Raw genomic sequence first — 17,182 nt, 5'->3', positions numbered from 1 at the left:
CTCTTGCCCTACTGCTCTGAATACACTAATATTATAAAATTAAATCTGTTCCTCTTAGATTACAGACACAGAAAAGGGACCAACGAGGGAATAGATTTAATTTAAAGTTTCTGTTGTGTTCATGGCATGCTGACTCTTATTAGGGCAGAGCTAGCAGTTGTAACAAACCCTTGAACAGTAGAAACATGTTCCTTTCTAAAAAGAGTAGAGTTCTTTTCCAACTCCTGTCACAGTCCCCTGCTAGTAATATAGACTATCTGTTTGGTGGGAAGGATCTCTGCTTGTCACCCTTCAGGGACCTCCAGTGACAGAGGCCAGACCAAAGCCACATTGGGTATTGACATCCAGCCAACAGTGGAGAGATATGATGTGTGGTAAAGACACACTTGCTTATATTAGCTCTCTTACATCTCGAGGTCTTGCCAGGATTCAAGGGGGTCTGGAAATATGGACCCTGGACAGGAGCCTCTTCCACACAGCCCCTGTACATGACAGAGGGAACAATGGCTCTTTGATGAACAGCTAGCATTACTGCCCACTGGATTTCTAGGTTTCCACTTATAGTTATTCCTCCTGGAAAACCATGAAATGTGGCATGTCCTAGGTACCGTGAAATGTTCCAATAATGTATGTATATGACAGCATGATGGCCAGGGAAACTGACAGGCAGTAAGATGGCATTTATCCAACATCAGTGTAATTTGCTTACTGTTGGTTGTTTGCACCAGTCTACAAGGTAGCAGGTGACAGTGTCACTTAAAACAGGCAAAAGCTTCTGGGGATGGTCTGTCTTCAGTCTGTTTAATTTGATTTATCAGGTTTCCTATCTCTGAAAGGCAAGGCAAAACACACATTGGTTCACCTAAGAGTTTCCCACCAGGATGGATCCCTGCCTCACTCTACCCTGACATTTAAGAGGTCATGGAAGTGGTCCCAAGTCCGGGTGGCGCAAGTGGTAAAGAACCCATCTGCCAATGCAGAAGACGTAAGAGATGCAGGTTTAATCCCTGGGTTAAGAAGATCCCCTGGAGAGGAAATGACATCCCACTCCAGTGTTCTTGCCTGGAGAATCCCATGGACGGCAGAGTCTGTTGGGCTATTGTCCATGGGGTCACAAAGAACTGGACACGGCTGAGTGAATAACACACACACACACACACACACACACACATGTATCCAACAAGTTTATTGGTCTTGTGAGAGTAGGCTGAACTTGACACTAACCTTGGAATTAGAAGTCTGGGCTCTTTGTCCCCATAACCCTTGCCAGCCAGGTTGTGGTGGAAGTGGGTGCCATCTTGTTCAGGTACTAGTTTGAGAACTTGCTTTATTTCAGACCATACTTTCTGCTTTTGGAATGTATTTTGTTTCACAGGCTTCTGAAATGGGGAGAACTGTGTTTCAAGATGATTTTGGCTTTCTGCCGTGCTGAACTGAATTCAGCTGCTGGATGGCAGGCATACCCCAGAGAAACCAAAGATAAATGCCAATTTTAATAGGGTTGTTTATTTATCCTTTTCTCTCCAGTTAATAAGTATGAATGAGCCCCAGATTCAGTCCAAGGATCATATCAAAGGCAGGAAGTTAAGAAAAGAAAGAAGAGTTTGGGTTTTAGTCCATTACTGATACAACTGAAGTTTCATTAAGACCAAAGATTAAAAATAACTTTGTAAATTACTATCATTTCCTAGTGATAAAAGAACAAAACAATTTTGTATGCGACTTAAATACGTAATAGTGCAGGCATATAAATATATTGTTATGTATAAGGTTTCCAGAATTGGTGTTCAGAAACGTGTTTAACTGTATATTTTTGAGAGTATAAACAGGAAATAATTGTCACAGTTGAAAACATAATTGGATTGAGAAGTCAAATGTTTGATACTTTGATGTAATCTACCCCAAAGGGTAGATTATCATCCCTAAGGCCAGTTTTTAGAAATCAACCTCACAGAAACCAAAGAGTAAGCATTTTTAATGACCTCACAGTTGTGCCAAAGAGTATAAACTAAATGAGATTTCAAGTATTTTTGCTTGCTGATACTATTTCCTAACAGTGTTTGCAAAATAGGTTTTTGGTTGTATTGAATGTTGTAAATTCTAATTTTAAAACAAATTATGCCAAAAATACCAATCAATAGTTCAATTTTTTTTGGAGCTATTAGGAAGTTTATTTTATTATTTTTCTATGAATGGCCAAGGCAAGTATCCACTTTCTTGAAATACTGAAAAATTTTAGTCTTATGTACCACTGAATTCTTTTTTTTTTTTTGGTAATTGTTTTACCGTGTGTACCTTGACCTTTGGATTTGTTACATTTTTCACCTAGATGTTATTCATCTTTTCTGAAGGCAACTTTTAAATTACATCAGATCTCATCTTGACCCTTTGACTTAGAACTGGCTTTCTTTAATAGGATAAGTTGATTGTATTTTGGTTAAAAAAAAATTAAATTGTTACTTTGTTATTGGAAAAATAATCCTTCACAATGATGTATTACCCTATGCCATCGACCTAAATATGTGTCAGAGTGATGAAAGCCCATTGACACAGTTGTCAAAGCAAGAGTAATGAATGTAACAAGCATTCATTCCCTAGAAATGTTTGGCATAATTGCTGACATGGTAATACAGTTAATACATAGTCTTTTGTTGATCTTTGCAAAGGTTTGAGGGTTTACATCATCAGAGGGAGGTTAAAAATGAGGCAGTGCCCCTTCCAGTAGTATAGGTAAGCCAGGATAAAATCATTTTCTCACATGATGCTTATGGGAAACCAAACCTGTGGGAAATTACATAGGTGTGCTTTTTTAGGGCATTGTACCTTGAATTGAATCATACTGAAAATAGTGCAAACTTATCAAAAGAACCATATTTCTTTGCCTCCTTTTTAAAATCCATGTTCAGAACATCTTCTATACCATACCCAGTAGTATTTTCATACCTGCCTCTTTTGTGAGACACTAGTAATTAAAAGCATTTGTGGAAGAGAGGCATAGAAATGCTAGTGCAGTAGGTGTTGCTGACAGCTGAAAAGCCTAGTCCAGCTGTGTTGAACAGGGGGCAGGGCGGAGGGTAGAACCCAGCTCAGGACCTCAGGGGCTTCTGTCTGACAGCAGCTGAGTTCTTACCATTTGTCCTTCCTGTAGGTTTTGACCCTGTGGACCATCCTTTTCCCTTCCTGACCCTCTTCATTCTCAGCTTCTTTGATGCCATCCTCTCAGTCTGACCACTCTTTCTGAGAATTTCCTGCTCTCTCTCAGTTCCATCTCAGTAGCATCCCCACTCCAAGTTTATCCTGCCCTCTCTCAAAAGCCGTAAGAAGAAGTAGAAAAAGCAGGAGTTTGGGATTCAGACAGAAGTGGTCTTGTGCTCTGAGTGAATGATTTGCCAGATGTGTGACAGGGGTCATTAACTTCACTTCTTTGTGCTTCAGTTTTTTGCCCCTGTGTCCAAGCAGTAATGATGCTTCTAGAATTGGTATATCACCTGTGCATTTGGGACATAGTATAGCCTGTTCCATGTTAGTTCTCTTAGCTCTTCCAGTTAAAAATTATAGTAAAATCAATTTTATTGACCTGTGTCTTTAACAGACTCACTCCCCAATATTTAACTGTAGCCTCTAGTCATCTGTGATATAGATTTTTCAATAGCAGCTCCCTAGCAACGTGATGTTAGTGTTTCAGACACAATGAGGGTGCCAAATAGGTGGGGCAAAGAGACTTTTAAAGGGCTTAGTTCAGCAAACTCAAGCACTCTCTGTTTCTGTTGATTTTACCATACAGAGAAATTTGTTTTAGAAGAAATTTTAAGAACAGTCTACCTTAAGAAGAATAGTCTACCTTTTGAGTTGCATACCCACCTTACTGTGATTATTTGGAGACAAAGGATCGTGGTTTATTTTGGTCAGTGGACCCAAGAATGCTTACCTTCTGCTTTGCCTATGAGATTCCCTAATGCTTACCTTCTGCTTGTAGAGGACATTGCCAAAGCAAGAGGAAATACACTTGCATGAGTAGCTGAAGCCTTGGTCTTGAGTCCCAGGGCAGAGCTCTGTTATTCTAGGATGGAAGAGGTGACAGGCTCCTTTCGCCTAGGTGAGTAATGACCTGGAAGCAGTGCCCTCCATTAGACAGGGTCTGATTCCCTTAAGCCCAAACCAGTGTCGGCTACTGGCACTGCAATGTGAGGATAACAATAAATCAAGGCTCACATATCATAACAGAAAGAAAGGTCACAGGAGGGCTTTCTCTACTGTCACACCTGGCACTGGGCTACCCCACCTGCCCCCGGGCAGGACCAGAAGCAGAGCTGAGTTGCCCTAGGGGAGAGCAATGTGGAAAGATGCAGAGAAGGCTGGGGGGAGGGGAGAGAAGCGAGACCCCCACATGCATGCTGACTTGATGGAGTTCCCCTTCTAAAGATGCACTCACGTATTAGGACAATGAAGTCACAAAATCTGTCCATTAATTAAATAAAGATCATTATTTCTTGCAATAATTTCAGATGTCATGGCTAAATCAGTGTTCTTACCCCTAAATCAGTGTTCCATCTGTGTTTCCTGATTCATCTTAGGGTTGGGCTTTGGATGCCCCCAGAAGCCAAAAATCTTGTTTGTTGGTGACTGAAACATTCCCCAGAGTAGCCTCCCTTTCCAGTCTCTACCATCCTGGACAGTTACCACACTACTGACAACTGTTCTTTCCTCTTGCCTAAAACCTTCAGCAGGACTGCATTGTGCTCAGGTTCAAGTTTAGACTTGTCAGGTGGTTGGTGCTAAAGGTCCCTTGCCCTCTAGTAGCATATGACCTCTGTAGCCTCTCCTCTTGGCCGTATTCCCTGCTTCCCACCATCACTGTGCCTGTTGCTCCATTGCTCTGCTAGTGGGGACATACCACCTTCTTGGTCATTGCCATTCCTTCCCTCTACTCAGACTGCCCTCTCTACCCATCTTTAAGTGTTATGTCCTGTGAAAATCTTTGCTTGATCCCTCCTTGTAGAGTCAGTTGTTCTTTTGTGGTTTCATTGTTGTTGTTCAGTCGCTCAGTCGTGTCTGACTCTTTGTGACCCTATGGATTGCAGCACACCAGGCTTCCCTGTCCTTCACCATCTCCTGCAGCTTGCTCAGACTCATATCCATTGAGTCAGTGATGCCATCCAACCATCTCATCCTCTGTCGTCCCCTTCTCTTCTTGCCATCAGTCTTTCCCAGCATCAAGGTCTTTTCTAATGAGTCAGCTCTTCGCATCAGGTGGCCAAAGTATTGGAGCTTCAGCTTCAACATCAGTCCTTCCAATGAATATTCAGGATTGATTTCCATTAGGATTGACTAGTTGGATCTCCTTGCAGTCCAAGGGATTCTCAAGAGTCTGTGGTTTCATAGTATGTTCTATAAACATTGCATTTTATGGTGGCTGATGGTAGTTCTGGTTTTCCCATCAGTACATGGACTAAGATCCCTCATGTATGAAACATGTCTTATTTAATTCTTATCTTCTTATTTATATTTATCCAGTCTTTCGACAGATGCATATCAAATATTCAATATGTTTGGTTGAATTATTATTGTAGACATAGCTTCAAATACTTGTAGACTCTTTCCTACACACTTGTAGAGACTTTATAAGTGGGAACTAAATAACAAAGAAAGAAAACCTCATCTGTCCTAAAATTGATTTTAATTTCAAGGAAGAATTACTAATCTCCGCACCATTAACATTTTGTCCTGATAAAATACCATTGCATCAGAGCCAATGAAAATCAAATGAGTGGTTTTATATGTAATTAAGATAAAGCTTTTTGCAGTTGAACACAGAAGATATTTTATAACACATGCCTAAACTACAACATCTGAGATGATGACACATAGTTTTATTTTAGTAATAGAATCATTTTGTGATTCATAGTTGTCTTCATATTTGAGTTAAGCCAGGAACTCCTGAATTGACACTTGTTTCTCTTCTCTGAAAGGTTTTTCAGAGGTTGATAGTATGACTTTGTTTTCAAAAGTCCAAAGTCCAAAAAGCCACAGAATCTCTTTTAGAAAACCATGGATGTCCCTGAATTGGTTGTCTTAAATAAAAAGAGAGAGAGACCTAATGTACTCAGCTGTGATTGTTTTCCTCTCAGTCTGCACTGTCCTTTGCTGGCTACTTCTCAGCTGGAATATTTGCAAAGGGAACATTGGGAACATTCAGGATGAGGAGAGGAGACTTGAAGATGGTCAGGCTCTGGATTATCCATAGCTGGCCCTTTGTCAAAGCCCAGGTGGGCCTTCTCTGCTCTGGACTGCTCCTATCATCTCTTTATGACCCTCTTTGATTCTGGCAGCCTAAGAATTCAAAGTGTAGCCAGCTACCCAGATGATTCGGATGCTCATATAGTTTGAAGCTTGCTGATTACTAGGTGTTCTTATAATTCTCTAGAATCCTACTAAAGACAAAAGTGGAGGCCCAGAAAGTGGTAACATATTCAGTCACACAGCTCACATGGTGGCTCAAATGGTAAAGAATCTGCCTGCATTGTGGGAGATCCAGGGTTGGGAAGATCCCCTGGAGAAGGGAATGGCAACCCACTCCAGCATTCTTGCCTGGAGAATTCCATGGACAGAGAAGCCTGGAGGGCTACTGTCCATGGGGTTGCAAAGAGTCAAACATGACTGAGTGAATAACATGACTAACACTTGAGATCTTGAGGCCTTTCAAACATAAAAGATTTCCTACTCTACTAAATAAAACATTTCAATCATCATCATCATCCCACAACAAGGAAGTATTGTAGTCACACTGTATGCATGCATTTTCCATATCCCCTCCATTCCCATAAACTGAAAAGGCACAGACATGATGCTTTTGATTGGGATCCATTGAGGGTATGGTCACCAGAGTTCTGGTCACTTTTCTGCTGTCACGTTTGATTGAAACCATCAAAGATGTGTTTTCGCAAATCTATTCATACTTTGTCTTTCCTTCCCATCAGGGAGTCAGTTGGAGTTAATGTATTGACAGTCTGTGGTGATGGATGACAAATGTCTTGTTAACTTTCTCCCCACTCTTCAACCCACAGAGGAATGCTAAGAAGACTTTTGGTTTAAAGAAGTCAAAGGAAGAACAATTTCTTCAGATAGGAAGGTCTTCTTCAAAGGTAGGAGTTTATCTTCTGAAAGGTTTAAATTAGTTACTGGTTCAAAAAGGGAATTATACCATAAAATGATGTGATTGTGTAATATTATTGCCATACTGAATACTGGCCATCCAGAGAGTGTGATGAAAGACAGAGAGTAGGGATATGGCTGCAAAAACATGAATCATACTGCATGTCAAAGAAAATGGATCAAATACACAGGGAAGAAAACCAGCCCTTCACATCCTTTCACAGTAATAAGATTTTTGTGTTACTAAATCATGAATCATATCAAGTTTCGAAAATAACAGCAGAATAAAAGCAATGCTGGTAAACTATATGTTTCTGATGGAATTAAAGATTTAAAAGGAATTATTTATAAGAAAAGTTTTCTTTTTGATGCAATCATCTATCAAAAATCTCCTGAGAACATATTATTCATACATGATTTTTTTGTGTGCCTCACCATGAAGTCCAAATAATACCAAAGTTTGCTTATAAAGTTTTAATGTGGGACTTCCCTGGTGGTTCAGTGGTTAAGACTTCACCTTCCAGTGCAGGCAGTGTGGGTTCAATCCCTGGTCAGGGAGCTAGGGTTCAATCCCTGGTCAGGGAACCAAGATTCCACATGCCTCATGGCCAAAATACCAAAGTATAAAACAGAAACAACATTGTTACAAATTCAACAAAGACTTTAAAAATGGTCCACATCAAAAAAATCTTTAAAAGTTTTAATGTTTCTTTGATACTCTTTCTGCTTTTAAATCCCCTTCCCACCCACACTGCTCGCTACAGTCTGATTTATATCATTTAGAATTATCAGTTCTAGAACTGACTCTGTCAGGCCAATGATGCCTTCTTCTCAAAGGCCATTGAATTTGATGAAAAATATCTTACTTAATGATCTGGAACACAGTTCAGAGAACTGTACCTTGCCCAATAATAGCTTTCTTAAGAAATTTCTGACAGTGTGATTGTTCAGCATTTAGTCCTCTACCTCATAGGTTTTATTTAACAAATAAACTCCCATGGAATTTATGAATATTGTATGCAAGATTTTGAGGTTGTAAAATCTTCCAAGATACTGTCCCTTGTCCTTGAGAAGTCTGAAATTGATTCATCCATATGTCATTTTGTATTTCAGAGTAAATGATTCATGCCTCCATTGAATTTGCTTCATTTGTGTTTTCAGACTAAATACATGTGACTAACTAGTTTTTGTGATGTTCCAAAAGCCCATCAGAAATCCCCAGATCAGTAGCCTGAAAATTAAGAAGGTTACTTTGTGAATCAAATAGCATAGGTTTTGTTCTGCTTGGAGAGTTCTCAAAAAGTGAAAATTAGTAAGGACTAGCAACATTGCTGAGTTAGGTAATTATGAACAATATCAAAAAGGCTTAATTTTGTATAAATCACCCTTTTAATGGGAAGCTCCTTCATTAATGTAAACTGACTCATTTTATAAAGTTTTGATAAACCTAGACACACCCCCTCCAATGACTGTCCATATTTCATAAAATAAAGACACTTGCCAGGTGAGGTGGTGTAAGAGACCTCTCCATTCTGTCAGGGACATGGAAGTCTGCTTACACTGAATCGCAGTTGTTAGAAACTAGGAATTTGCAGTAATGGTGGTGTTAGCGTGCCCCTTCCACATCCGTAGACAGCAATATCATAGAAATGAGTATCACTTCCACAGGACTCTTAGGCCAGCAAAGCTTTTTACTAAAAGAGATGGCTTGTGCACAAAGGAGAAGGTGGGGAAAAGTAGCAGCTCCCTGAGTAGAAGGGGCGAATCACTTTCATAACAAGAGAGAGGGAGGGCTTGTCTCATTATCACTGATAATTTCCAGAAATGGTCAGACTTCTTGATCAGCAGCAGGTGGCTCCATGGTGGCTATCAGGTGTAGGGTGTACTTCTGTGAGGAGAAAGGAGTGTGTGAGAATATCCTGCAAGAAAGCACTGGAACAGATAAGGTTTAGGTTTATAGTTGAGTCTTATGGCAATTAGCTATACTTGTGAGTGTAACAGAGGTAAAATTTACTCCAGCGAGCCTGGTTTATGTCTCTGAGACTCTGGCCCCATGAGCCTTTGTTCTTTAGCTTCCAAGCCCTATTTCACCCAAAGCTGTTATTGGTCCTTTTCCAAAATGGCTGCACTCTTGTCTTCATGTCTCAGTAGTAAGTGGCCTACCAATAAAACACAGCACCAGCAGTAAGCTCTGGGCAAGTTCTTCTGTAAATAACATGCTGTGTGATACTTAGGAGAGGTAGGAAGACCATAAGGCCAGGAGTTTGTTAGTAAATGGTGATTTCTAGTAAAAGGGGGAAATATGCAGAGATGAGGCGAGCAGAGGGGCTGCCAGGAAGGAGTGCCTTGTGCCCTTGTAAGGTGGTAGTGGGCTCAATAAGATGGTTCCCAGGGAAGTTTCCCTGGCTGGTTGCATTATTTTCTCATTCATTCACTGCAAGAGAGTAACTTGACTTCAAAACTTTGTCTTTAGACAGAGATTAAAGTTCACATTCTACCTTTTGCAGTGCATTCTTCTCAGAGATCTTCTCGGCTGCTCATTTGTCAGCTGACAACAGTGAACATTTTAGTCATCAGACACTATTAGAGCCACAAAAATATCTCGCTTTCTCTTTGTGGAGGATTTAATCTGGTGGAAACTAAATGCTGTGTGTCTTCCCATGTCTTTCCCTGGCCTCACAAAGACTCCCTGAAACTTCCCAAAACTCTAAAGCATACTTGTATTCAGAATGTCCCCAGGCTATTCAAGAATTCGGCCTCTGACATTAGAATAGAAAGTGTTTTTGTAGCTACTTAGAGTTTTCAGTAGCCTTTCCCACGTTCACCAGTGGGCTGTGGTATCTGAAAGACGTGGGCAGTCAGAGCCATGGCTCTTGAAGCCCCACCCCTCCCCACCCCACATCCCTCTCCCCACTCCCCTCTTTACCCAAGTCTGGTTGCATATAAAAATTGCATTTGCATTCATCATAATGTTAATGAGTAAGTTCTCTGCAAGGAAAATCTGCCTTCTACCTGGCTTGCAAATCTTGAGCTAAAATGCAGGACAGTTAGTGGTGGAGTTTCAATAAGCAACCACAGTTGCGAAGGGAATACCCCTCATATCACTCCAAATATTGGTTTTCTGCTCTGGCTGCGTTTGTAGAAGTTTGGTCCTGATCATAACCATAATGAATCTGAAGAAGGATTATGCTCATGCTCTACCTTACAGCATGTTCCCTGTGGGCAAGCAGCAGAAGAGGAAAAATCTGAACAGGTTATTGGAGTTATTAAATGATTGTTTTGGTTGATAGTTTGGAACTTGTTTTTTCCCTTGAACTCGTGGTACTACCTTTTTAAAATGATCATCATGTCTTGGGAGAATGGTAGTTATATTCTGAGTAGATAATAATAAAACTGGTAACAATAAAAAGACTTTATCTTATAATTAAGTTGACTTGTAAATGTGAATCAATATTTACTTGCAGAGTCCAGCTGGGAGTACTGTTTTTGATACTATTCAACGGTAAAGAAATGCATCAGGATTTTGTCCTCCAGAGTCATTTTAAGGCTGATAAGTTTCGTTTCACGTTTATTTGATGCCAGACAAACCTAGGAGACAAACATCATCCACAAAAGGAATACTTGCCTATGAAACTAGAGATGAAAAGCTCATTAATAAAAGCAGTTACCCTGGGAAGCCCAGAATTTACCAAAGCCAAGTGCCTGTATGCTAAGTCACTTCAGTCGTGTCTGATTCTTTGTGACCCCATGGACTGTAGCCCTCCAGGTTCCTCTGTCCATGGGATTCTCTAGCCAAGAATACTAGAGAGGGTTGCTATTTCCTCCACCAGGGGATCTTCCTGACCCAAGGATTGAACCTAAGTCTCTTGCACTGGCAAACTGATTCTTTACCACTGAGCCACCTGGGAAGCCCACCAAAGCCTAGACAAGGGACCTAAATCTAAGCAAAGGATATTCACCTCTTTAGGGTTTTATAACAGTTAAAATTGATTAGGTATTTAATCAGCTAGAAAACTAGAATGGCCTTTGCTAGTACTTATTAACTTCCTCCTTTTTCCCTTGACTTATGATAAGGGCAAACTCCAGCTTTCCACTCAGTGACAACACCTCCTAAAACATTACTGAACTTAGACTGTCCCTGCCTGGTTGTCCTAGCAAACTTCTTTGTGAAATTACTGCTCACTAACAAACAGCAGCATTCCCGGAAACCAGTTGAGATGAGTGGAGGTTCTGTCCTTCCATCCCAGAGTGGTGCTCAGCTGTTCATTTCTATGTGGAGTCTGAGTAACACTCTGTGACCTGGGGTCAGATGAAAACATACTAAATCTCATAGACAGCATTTCTTTAGGGAGGTTGAGTTATAATACACATCCTCTTATTTTTCTCTGAGTCATTGTGACATCCATGATTGAGATGCCTTTGTTGATTAAGTCCATTCTGCCCCTTGCAACCTGTCCTCATGATTCTTACAAGACACAACCATTTTTCTTTGGAAACCCACCTTATCTGCCTCCCACTGCTCAAGGCTGCTCAGTTTGGTAGTTATCTCAGGAAGAACTGAGGAAAGGCATCTGACAAAAGACATCAGCATCCTCTTTGGGAAGATAGTAGGACGTGGGTGAAAGAGTAATGAGAAAGGTGGAATCATCTTCTGGCAGCAGCAATTAGTGCTAGTAGTCTGCAGAAGGAATTCTGCATCTTGTACATGTTCCTCCTCTCTCCTCCTACTGTGGTCCAGAGGGAGAAAGATCTGCTTTGAAACTGGAGGTAGAAAATCGTCTGTCCCTTCAGTACAGGAGGCATGTAGTGACTTAGCATTATACACCAAAGGGCTGATGTGGTGACCTTTACAGATTCTTACTGGCTCAACTTTGTTTTACCTGCTGCACTTTGGGCTTGTAGCTTTTACGTGATTTCTAGAGTCACCTGAATTAAAGTTGGTGATGAGAAAAGGCTCCATCAGAGGGACACAGACTTTCATTTGGGGGCTCATTGAATGACTGGAATTGTGCCACCAGGGAGGGGAGCCACTGCCCTGTGACCCTTGCTCCCAACAGTACAACCTCTGCTGTAATAACTCTGCCCCTGGAGGTAAGTTAATTCAAAAAGACCATTGTAAATGGCCTCCCTTGCTCATTCCAAATCATGATCTTTATGTTCAGGGTTCTCCTGATCAAAATCAGTATTTATTGAACTTAGTGCACCCTAACCTACTGAGCGAGGCCCTCTGAGTGTTGATAGTAGTGGAAAGCCTTCGGTGCTCAGGTCCACAGAACTCGGAACAAAAGTAGGCTTGTGTGCTCAGATTCTGAGGGCGCTTTTTGTCGTATCCCTTCTTCCCAGCATCTGGGCATTTCATCCCTGGCTGCTTCTGGAAGGAGTCAGATCCTGACAGAGGGTTATCTAGGGAACCACCCAGGAGGAAAATGAAGCCCAGTGTGGAGCAGGAGGCCAGGCTCATGCCCCTGCTGTGGATACAGTATGCTGCCGTCACATCTGAGTGCAGACACAAATAGATGCTGGGACTTTTTTTTTTTTTTTGCTTTGCTTTGTTGTGGTTTATTTTGCCTTTCACAACAGCAATTCATTTTGTAAGGCAAAGGAAAAAAAAAGAAAAGCTCTTGGAAGGATTCAGGTTTTCATATCTGCAGAAGGCATTTCTACAGCTTTTGTCGAACTTAGCTGTCTGTAAAGCGCCTTTGTTTATGGTTGACTGTTGCAGAAAGCGAGTCCATAAACTAGCATGCATCCAGGAGAGAACGATTTCTATTGAACGAGTCAAGTAGGATATGGTGCATGGGGCCAGTCCTGAAAAGGGTTTTGTTTCTTGCAGCATGGTGGAAATTCACATTGATATTGCCGCTGTGTGCTGTGTGTTCGTCAGCAAGCACAGTTAAACAATGGGGCATGCCAGCCGACGTGGCTCTGTTGATTAATGCATTCCTTGAATGTGTTGATTAGTGTGTTCCTGCGATGCTCCTGAAGCTGAGAATGCACCTGAGGCACCAGGATGTGCCTTGTCACTGGTTCTTCGTTGCCCACGTGGGCTCATTTTCACGTGGGTCTTCCGGCTATGTGGTTCACACCCACACCTTTGTAAATAAAACCACAGATCTAGCAGATTTTTTTTTTTTTTCAGGAATATTCTCTGGCAGATGTGTTGTATGTTAAATCTAGCAGGGACTCTATAAGCCATGAAGTTAGCTGTCCAGCTAAGTGTAAACTCTGGATACCATCCATCTTGTGGGTGATCCTGTCCTGACACTGAGTTTCATTCTTCTCAACGTTTTTGTAAAGAAAAAAAAAAGCAGAAAATACTTAGGGAGTGCAGCTTTCACTTGAATAATACAGGAAGAGCTATGCAGATAGACTGCCCATTAGACATTTGGTGAACTTGGCATCTCGGTTGGAAATCTACTCTTCCCAGAGGCAGGGATTCCCATCAACCCAGCCAGGGTAATTCCGTTTCCAGTTGGCTTCATTCAGGGTTGTGACATTTCTCCCTGTATTATGAATTCCCATTAAACCGCATAATTTTTTTCATAGCTTGTTTCCAAAAAGGCTCATCTTGATGGGGTTTTGCTTGGCTGGTGGTTTGATAGAGATACATTTTTGAGAGTTTTTATTTGTTTACTATCTTGTCCTTGTTACATGAGTCATAAGAATTCTATTGCCACTTCTGCAACTTCCCTGACTCCAAAATCTTCAGGAAGATGGCAAAAATGATGAGAAAGCCATGTTCAAAACTGGTGAGGAAAGGTCTTAACATAAGAGAAGTGATTCAGTGATGGTGGTTTGATGGTGTTGCCACTGTGTCTTGAGGCTCCAACTATAGCATTTTAACAGGAGACCAACAAGGCTATTCAGAAAAAATAATTTTTTTTTCTTAAAAAAGTGAAAAGTTCACTCTGAAGAAGAAGGAACTTTAATATATTAGAGAATTTATGTATGGAACTATTATATAAAGAAATAGTGGAATCACCAAAATCCTACTTAACAATTGGCATGAAATTAAGGGTAAAGGATGACATTCTTATATTTTCAAGAACAGGACTTGAGTGAAGATTCCTTATTCTATGTAGAAGACTTAGCAGTGACAAGACCATTGAAAGATCTACTTTGGAATGTTTATAGAATACATGACTTCTGTTATTTGATGAATGATATCTAAACCCCCAATTACAATTACTTAAAAATGCTTAGTGTTATGTGTGTCTAACAAGGAATACTTGTGGGGGAAAAAAAGTAAAATATTGAATTATTTCCTTGGCAGGCACACATAAGCTACCCCCTTGAAACTTGAGGTACACAGAAATATGCTTTTAAACCATTGTAATGCATATTTGATATGGAAGATGTATTTGGGAAAACTCATCTTATTTGATTTTCAGAGACTCTCTAATTATAGGATATGTTTAAAAGAGAAATGCACCAAAATAACTGCCTAAGAGAGAGTTCACATTTGTGATTAGACATGCGTTTTCCTGGTTAGCTTGAATTCTGCAAGAATTGAAGGGGTAAACAAAGAGAAGCGGCAAACATGATTAATCCGTTTTTCTGCAAAGCTTTTGATACTGTACTGAATAAAAGCCTTGCTGACAGAAGCTGTTAGCCCAGTGAAGAAAAGGCCATAGGAACAGGTTATGAAAGGAGAGGGTGGAAGGCAGAGAACAATCCACGTGGGGAGGGGGCACAGAGAAAATGGATCCTGCAAATTTTTATTTATTTTTTTGTCAGTAGCATAGAGAACATGGCATTAATGTAGTTTCTTAAATGGTTTTGTTCCCTGGGGCAAAGAAATCTGAGAAATAGAAAGAATTTGACAAACATAGCTAGACAGAACTACCATATTCAGATTCTTCAAATGACCTGGAAAATGTATTGGTCTAAGTGTCCTGTATTTCTTCATTATGTAATATTTCCCTCTTGGAGAGAATTCAACTATAGATATGCTTTCTTTTATATAAAAAAAAGTCTTTAAATTGATTTATTGTGCAAAATAATAGGAAGCTTTCTTACCTAGAGGAGTAGGAAAAAATAAACACATCTTAGCCTCTGGCACCATCCTGGGTACTGAGCTCATGCTCTGTAAATATTTGTAGAGTTGAATGAATTCTTGTTATATACCAAAACTAGAAGTCATCCCTAGAGAGAACTTCACCCCAGATTTTCTCTCTGGGTCTCTCCATGTGTTGCTGATAGTTGTTGGCTATCCGGAGCAGCTTGATGGCAAATACATGAAATAAAATTTTCACTTTTCTGAAAAACAAACAAACAAACAAAAAAAAAAACCTTTGGACACTAGGATTTTTCATCTGTACAGCAACCCTGAGGAAGTAGATTTCAACTGTCTGTCTTACAATCGACTTGCTGATTCTGTCCAAATTATTTTTATTATTGAAATGTAGGTGACTTGATTCAATACACACAGAAGAAACATGGAAAGATCTTTGTTATAAAGGGGAAGCAATGGGAAAACTTTATTTTATACAACAGATTTCCCTCAACTGATAGTCAAACACAACTTTGCACAAGTACTGTGGAATCACCACTGAATGACTCATGAGAGTGCTGCCCATACTTGAACCTAGAATCTCACCAATAAATTAAGGTTTATTCTGAAGTTGTTTGGGTTTCATTAATACAAATGAAATACTAACTTATGAGACCTATGTTTAGTGCCTGTAGGATAACCATCTTTATTATTAAAGATTATTGATCGTTTCTTATGTATAGAGACTTGTGAGTTCTGAAAATGTAGTCTGTATTGTCGCAGAGTCAGACACGACTGAGCGACTGAACTGACTGATTGTAAGATATGACTCTGGCCTTTCCATGGCTCATACTCTTTAGTGACATACTTATAAATCAACCAGTCATGTACACAGGTATGTACTAGGTATGCATGTGTAAAGAAAGCATGAAGTAGCATTACTGACTGTTAAATGTGTGAAATAGGCTGAAAGTGTCCTGGGAGTTCAAAGGAGTGGTGACCTTTACATACTGGGAGGCTGACTAAGGTTTATGGCTTCTTTGAACTAGAACTGATCATTGAAGGAAGAATGATTCTGAAACTAGTTCGGAAACACGAAATTGAAAATGGTAGACATTACAATGGGAGAAATGGCAGTCTTGAGGGGAAAGGGAGATAAGTGTGGCATTTGCACAGCCAAAGGACAAAATAATTTAACCAATGTAAAGCAGAAAGTAGACCTAAGATGTGGTTGAAAGTGGCTTTGGAGACTTGTTTGTCCCTTTCTTTTTTTCATGAATGGATAAACATCTATTCATTCGTCCATGAGCTGCTATGTTTCAGACATACTCAGAGTAGCAGGCAAGCTATACTATACATGACAGGTATATAGCACAATTATTGTAATATAGTGTAATTAGTCCCAAAAGGTTAAAAAATAAATAAATAAATATATATATATATATATATATATATCTTTACGTGAGTGTATATGTACATATAAAGGTATAGGGTGATGTAAAGGCAAATGTGACAACTCTGCATGATGGCATCAGGAAAATCCTTGAAAAGGAACGTCTAAGTTGAGTAGATGTCTTCTAGGCAGATGTGGAGAAGGGCATTCCAAGGAGAGTAGATACCACTAGAAGCCTGGTGATGGGTACATTTGGAATGCTTGGTTTGGTTGAAGGTGGGGAAGTTGGAGGTGCCATGAAGGCTGGTGGGAGCCAGGAATTTGGGGTAGGTTGTGAGATTCCACTTAAGGATTTGGAGTAAGGGAATCACATGATTAGATCTTAGTTTACAATAAGTACCCAGTCAACTGTATATAGAATAGACAGGTGATGTTGAAAGCTGGAAACTAGTAAGAGGTGAGAAGTGAGAGGAAGCTAGAGAGCCTGACCCAGGGTCCTAGCACAGGAGACAGATTACAGTATATTTGAATGGACCTACCCAACAAAGGAATGAAGAATGAGGAAAAGCAAATCCTGACCTCTGGCTTTAGTGACTGGGTGATGGCGGTGCAACTGACCAGAATAGAAAATTCAGATGAGCTAC

General features: G+C 40.3%; 1 protein-coding gene across 1 annotated transcript in view; it reads left to right on the top strand.

Annotated features, from left to right (window-relative positions):
* The window catches only part of NRCAM (neuronal cell adhesion molecule), a 320,682-nt gene that overhangs the window by 150,549 nt on the left and 152,951 nt on the right, over nucleotides 1-17,182 (top strand). Inside the window, 1 exon segment of the mRNA XM_081535995.1 lies at nucleotides 7,065-7,142. The gene's annotated coding sequence lies outside the window, so the exon portion shown is untranslated.

The sequence above is a fragment of the Giraffa tippelskirchi genome, chromosome 10, assembly GCF_054371585.1.
Source record: "Giraffa tippelskirchi isolate mGirTip1 chromosome 10, T2T-mGirTip1v1.2.pri, whole genome shotgun sequence".
Classification (NCBI taxonomy): Eukaryota; Metazoa; Chordata; class Mammalia; order Artiodactyla; family Giraffidae; genus Giraffa; species Giraffa tippelskirchi.
The sequence above is the reverse complement of the archived record's forward strand: the minus strand, read 5'-3'. Positions and strand labels throughout refer to the sequence as shown.